This window comes from Ursus arctos, unplaced genomic scaffold, assembly GCF_023065955.2.
Source record: "Ursus arctos isolate Adak ecotype North America unplaced genomic scaffold, UrsArc2.0 scaffold_33, whole genome shotgun sequence".
Lineage (NCBI taxonomy): Eukaryota > Metazoa > Chordata > Mammalia > Carnivora > Ursidae > Ursus > Ursus arctos.
In genome coordinates this window covers 8,995,471-9,001,559 of record NW_026623019.1, presented here as the reverse complement: position 1 = coordinate 9,001,559, position 6,089 = coordinate 8,995,471, and positions in this window count along the sequence as shown.

Genomic DNA, 6,089 nt, shown 5'->3' with positions numbered 1-6,089 from the left:
GTGCTTGATTCTGAGGCAGAAGCTGTCACCTGTCACCTGAAGGCACTTTCTTTAGCAGCACAAGGATGGAGAGATTGAACTGCCCTTTTAGTGGCCGAAACATAGTGATTAGAAAGAACTTAGTCCGTTATTGACAGAAAACGTTAATGTCTCTATTAGGGAAGAAAAGGTCTTAATTCCTTGCTTCAGAAGTAATCACTTGATGTTAAGCTCCCCAGCTCTGTTTCATACTTAGTTAACTGACTTTGAGCAGGCACTTAACCCTTTAGAGCCTAAAGGAAATGGAGATTTGAGAAACTGTAACACAATGGGAATCTTAACATAGAATTTTCATTTTAGAAGAGAAGGTGCAAGTCATTGAGCCCAACCGCTGAGCTTTAAAGATGCAGAAACCAAGGTCCCAAAGATGAGCTGCCCTTAAAGACAGATGCTGTGTGAATCCACGAGTTAATTATTGTACCGTGAACCATTTCCTAATGCTCCAGTTTCCGATCTGAGCAGGATCCCGACTCTGTATTAGTTTCATTGATGGATAGGTTTTTCCCGCTGGTGGCCCCAGTCAGGCGCCGTGGCACTTCTGTTAGATGTATCAGGAGCCCTTGATACTGCTGACCATGAGGTGCTGGAGCCTGCTGGGGTGAATTGGTTCATTTTTCATTGTCTCCATCCTGACTTCATGAAAGGTCACAAGAGGTAGAACTGGATAATTACTTATCTACCCTGAAAACTCACCTATACAGATCTGCCCAGAGTTGGGCTGTCTTGTGCCTCTCTGTGCTTGGGGAGCATGCTGGGAGCATGAGGTCTGTGGGGTGCATCCCGCCTTGGTGCCCCCCTGCCCCTGCTCGGTCAGATGTGTGCTTTGCTGGATAGTCGTCATTCTTTTAGATTGGATGAGGGGGAAAGCAAGCGTTTACATTAGGAAGGGTCTGTTGTCTCCCTTTCCTCTCCTCTCCCGAGGCACATGTGACTTGGGAAAAATAAGATCCTTTGAACGCTCTTTGGACACATTAGGGTCCGGTAGCTCTCAGATTCCCAGATCTCACGGTTCTGTGTCGGACTCTCCTACCAGGCACCTGGGGTCTTGGTAGAAGGCAGCACCCACTCCACGGCCCCTGGCAGCCTCCCTGCTGGCCCAGGACACACCGTCCTCTCCTCTGTGCTCTCCTGCTTTGGGGCTCACAAGGCTCTGCAGCAGGAGGTGGCTTTGGAAGAGAATGCAGGGTTCTACCTGGTGACTCCTACTTTATTTTCTGAAACACCCAGCATCTGATGGTCAGCCGCGAACAGGTAAATTGCCCCCAGCCCTTCATTCCACCGAATCACATGATGGATTCCTGGTCTCTTTTGCTTGGAAAATAGATTTAAAAGACGTGAGAATTGGGGTTCCCGGGGTAGCTGCCTCTTCCTGGATTCATTTTCAGGAGGCGAACCTCCAGCTAAGGTGATGCTTGGACATCAGAGCTGTCTCTTTCAGCAAAACTGTGGCTTTCCAGGGAGGAACTTGGGCAGCAACTTTGTGACGTGGAGAAGAGGAGAGCTGGTGGCCAGAGGGCTCCCTGGGTGCAGTCTGCAGTAGGCAGGCAGAGACCGCAAGCCTGCAAACCGCTCATTAGGCCCTGAAGCCTTGTGGTGGTCAGTCCCGGGTCAAGGCCCAAGGACATTCTGGCTCTGACACTCCACGCTTGTGTGACCTTGGATGTTAATCACCATCTCTGGGCCTCAGTTTGTAAAATCTGCCAAGTGAGGTTATTACTGCCCACCTCCCCAAAGGGTTTTTTGTGGAGATGATAAGCAAAGTACAGCCTGGAACACGATAGGGCCTCAATGAATGATAGCAATTATTATTAATAATTATGCTAATAAATAATGTGGGCTGAGGCTCATTTCACAAGCCTGCTTACCTAGGTCAGCACTCAGCTTGTGCCTGAGGCTGGGAGGTCCAGCCTTCCTCAGAATCCCTGGTTCATCTGCCAGTGTCCACGGCCTGTGCTCATTAAAGAGCTCCCTGCTACGGTTCACGTGGGGGCGCTGGGTTTCCAGCATGGCCTCTGTCTTCTTTCATTTCCTTTTATCCTTCCTTTCTGCCTTGTTCTATCACTCTTTATTACTACAAAAATAATACATGTTGATTAAACGCATTTAGCAAACTAAATCCTTTGGTATTTGATAGTTTATTTTGACAGAGAAGTTTCTAAGTACTTTCACCTAGATGGATGACCTTGGTTTAGCATGATAAATTTCCTCCCTTACCTACCAAGCACACGGTTAGCTAATGCTAGTATTTGTGTCTTTTCCTTTTCTCTCAGTTTTACCTGCTTTAGTGTGAAAACTAACACCACTTCCTAACAAAATAATTAGAAGTTCATTTTATTCGGTGCCCCGACAAATACTTCATTAGGATTTTGGAGCCTCCATGAAGTGCTAGAAAACCTGAGAGTTACCGTTAGTGGAAAGCAATTGTCTTGTAACTTGGATTCTTAAAATACCAGTGGTTTTCAAGTTCGCCCTAGGACTGCATTCTCGTTAAGCCCCAGGAAGGGAAACTGATTATCAGCTGGAGATTCTCTCACCAGTGGGTGTTCTAAAGGCTGTGACTCCATGCTGGGATGGGGCCACAGTATGCATGGACCAGAACCTCACTCAGCCAGAATGTCTTTCCTGTACGTTATGAAAACCTGACCTAGTCAAAGCGACACTCTGGATGTACCCCGTTGATAACAGTACATTCTGTGTACTGAGCGTATAGGCAGCACTTTAGAAATGTGCCCTGCGACCCCCACCACAGATGACATCCCTGCAGTGTCTAGAAAATGAAAACATTCACAAGAGGATCAAAGCATGAAGCCTGAATTTACCTTGTGAATTAGTTTAGTTGGACGCTTTTCATTGAGAGCTCCAAGTGGTTCCTGAATGGATAGAACTATTTCTGGACTGGGTTGAGGTGAAGGGGAAGGGGTGGTTTGGCAGCGTGGAGACCAGGGAAGAGGGCCAGGGACCGCAGATTCTTAACAACAGAGAAGATGTGCAAACAGGTAAGAAAGACACAAAGGATCAGACAAACAGAAGGGAGAAGAGAACACCACCTTCCTCCTGGTTTTGCTTCATTTGGCCCCTGGTGTACATTTGAAGCATGTACTGATTATCTGCTCTCTTACTACAGAAAGGAACAAGGGCAGGAAGGACACTAGTGTTGACCGAATACTCGCTGTGTTTTATTTTTAATTGTAACAGCTTTAGCATTATTGTTTTCCATTAACAGATGATGAGGAGGCGAGGTTCGGAGCTGTGACATTATTCCCATGGTCACATCCCCAGTAAGTGACCCAGCCGGAATCCGGTCCCAGGTGTCTGGTTACAGGTGTGCCTGGTGTTTTCCTTCTGAGAACAGAGACTCATTTTATTCACAGTCCTATTCCCTGTGGCTACAGCCATGCAGGGCGCAGAGCAGATGCTTAATAAATACTCTTAAGAATTAGGTAACCGGTTTGCACCTCACCCCCTTTCCTTATGCTTAAGGAGAGTTTTCGCAAGATCTAGAGGTGGATGAGGAAGTAGAAAGGACCAGGAGTCGTCACAATCCTGAGAACACCCAGCTCCCTAACAGGCCTCTTCCAACCCCTTGGATGTGAATCGTGTTCTGAAATTTATGCTTTAAAAATGATGGTGTCATCAAAAGGCCAGGCAGCACACGTACTTGACAGTTTATGCAATTTAAATAATGTTTCTGATTCCCAGGAGGCTGGCCAGGTAACCACAGAAGGCACTTCCACGTGTAAAGTGGTCACTTTTGAGATGAGCCAGTTTCTTCGGAAATTAGCAGATTACTTAAGCTTGAAGGAGCTGAGGTCACCATTCGTTATTTGATTGCTCTTTGCTCTAAGCTCTGAGGGCAACCGATAATGCAGAGTGCTGGACTTTCACTCTTGTTTTCAAATTAAAGATTTAATTACAGTCTTCACTGAAGATGAACCAAGTGTGAAAATACCTGGTCTACTTGGAATGGGGCATCGAGGAGGAGTGTGTGGGTTGGAGTCCATGCTGGGGCATTTAAATACTTTCAACAGTAGCATTAAGGGCGAAATCAATTCTGTTGTGACCAGACGCTGCCCTGTGGATTAGTCGGAGTCAGTGACATTTATATGCTTCCTGTGGATCATTTTTTTAAAGCTGAAAGGTTTTTTTCTTAGTAGTTATTCTGATAGACTATAGACTTGAATCTCCAAGACTTCAAGGTTGGGGAGATAGACATCGCTGAGATTTGCGGAGACTCGCTTTGCACGCTAGCCCCTAGCCGCGGCAGATGCGTTTGTCAGGGCCGCTGTGAGGGATGTGGAGGCTGGAGCTCTCTAGGTCTGTGTGGAATGAAGCCTGTTTATTGTGGTGTTCACATCTTCAGTCAGTCGGTAATAAAAACAGTCTTTCCAGAACCTATTTGTCGGTACCACGTTACCTCCCTTGTTGAAGGTAGTAGTTTTAATAAGGTTCTTTCACTGGAGAAGACAAGTGCCGTAGGCCTTTCCGTCTTCCAGTTTCACTTGTTCTGATTATTTCAGTTAGTGTCCGGAGTGAAGTTGCGTCGTCCAGGGACTGAGTGTAAGAGTAGATTCATGGGGCGCCTGGGTGGCTCAGTCCGTGAGGGTCTGACTCTTGATTTCAGCTCAGGTCATGGTCTCGGGGTTGTGGGGGCCGGCTTAAGATTCTCTCTCTCTCCCCCCTCCCTGCCCTCCCTCCAAAAAAAAAAAAAAAAAAAAAAGTCGATTCATGATACCTCATTAACTCTCCGTCATTGAGAAATTAGCTGTTTCTCAGAAATGAATTTCCCAAATGACTGATCATTTCTCCTGCCATTGCCAAAGTTTGCGGCCTCCCACCCTCTGACAACAGGGAGGTTTATAAGTGAATTCTCTTCTTTCTTGCCTTCAGGATGCTGAACCTCTCTTGAGGATTCGGGTTCATTGTCACATCTTTTACTGTACTCCCAGCTCTCCTGGCTCCCTTCCCCCTTCCTGGATGTGGGGCTGGCGGCCCTCCCTTTGCCCTTGTCCTGACAGCTGCCTCTTGGCCATTGTTCTTGTGTGTGCTTGTCTACTGTGCTGGTCATGACTGCTTAGGGTCCAGAAACCAGTTCCGCTGGCTTTGATCAGTGAGTTAGTCTCTCATTTATTCATCAACCGCTACTTGTTGAGTGCTTACCAGACGTAAGCCTTTTAACGGGTGGCCACCAAAGGGCCCCAAAGACAAGTACAATGGGGATCCTACCCTGTTCTTTTTTTTTTTTTTTAAGTAGGCTCCATGCCCAGCACAGAGCCCTATGTGAGACTCACACTCACAACCATGAGGTCAAGACTTGAGAGCTGAGATCAAGACTTGGACACTCAACCCACTGAGCCAACCAGGTGCCCCCTACTCTCTTCTGTGGGGAGAGTTGTTAGGTTGGTGATGGAGGGGGAAGGGGATAGGAAGGTAGAAGTGACAGAACCACAAGAAAGGCACAGGTGAGATACTCTGGGCATTGTTTCTGCTGGGAGAGACCAGGAAAGTAGCTTTGAGCTGGGTTTTGACCTGTGGAGATTGAGGGACAGTGAGACCAGCACAAGTTCTTATCAAAGGCAGGGACCCTAGGTCTGTGCTGGGGTGGAGAGCAGGATGACTCTGGCACATGATTCCAGTGCAGGGGAGAAGTGGAGAATCAGCTTGTTCCTCAGGTGCCAGGCCAGCAAGTTTGGATGTTTCCAGATGCCACAGGAGGTTGACTAAGGAAAGGAGACGGGCCTCTGGAAGCGCAGTGGCCATCCCGGGTAAAGTATAGGAGAGAGAGAGAGGACTGAGCAGGACAACCAGAGGCTTACAGATTAGGTACAAGGTAATGAGGGCAGGATCCAGTCTGGGGTGTGAAGGGATGGGGTCACAGAAAGGAGAGATCTGTGGAAGAGCTCCGTGGGGTTCTCATGAGCAGGACTTTGCCAGTGCTTGGAGATGGGGGGAAGCGACGGGAGAAATTTCCTAAGATAATCCTGAGGTTTGGAGCCTGAGCAGGTGAAGTGGGCATGCTCAGGACCCAAGAGAAGAGGGTCGGGTTTACACTT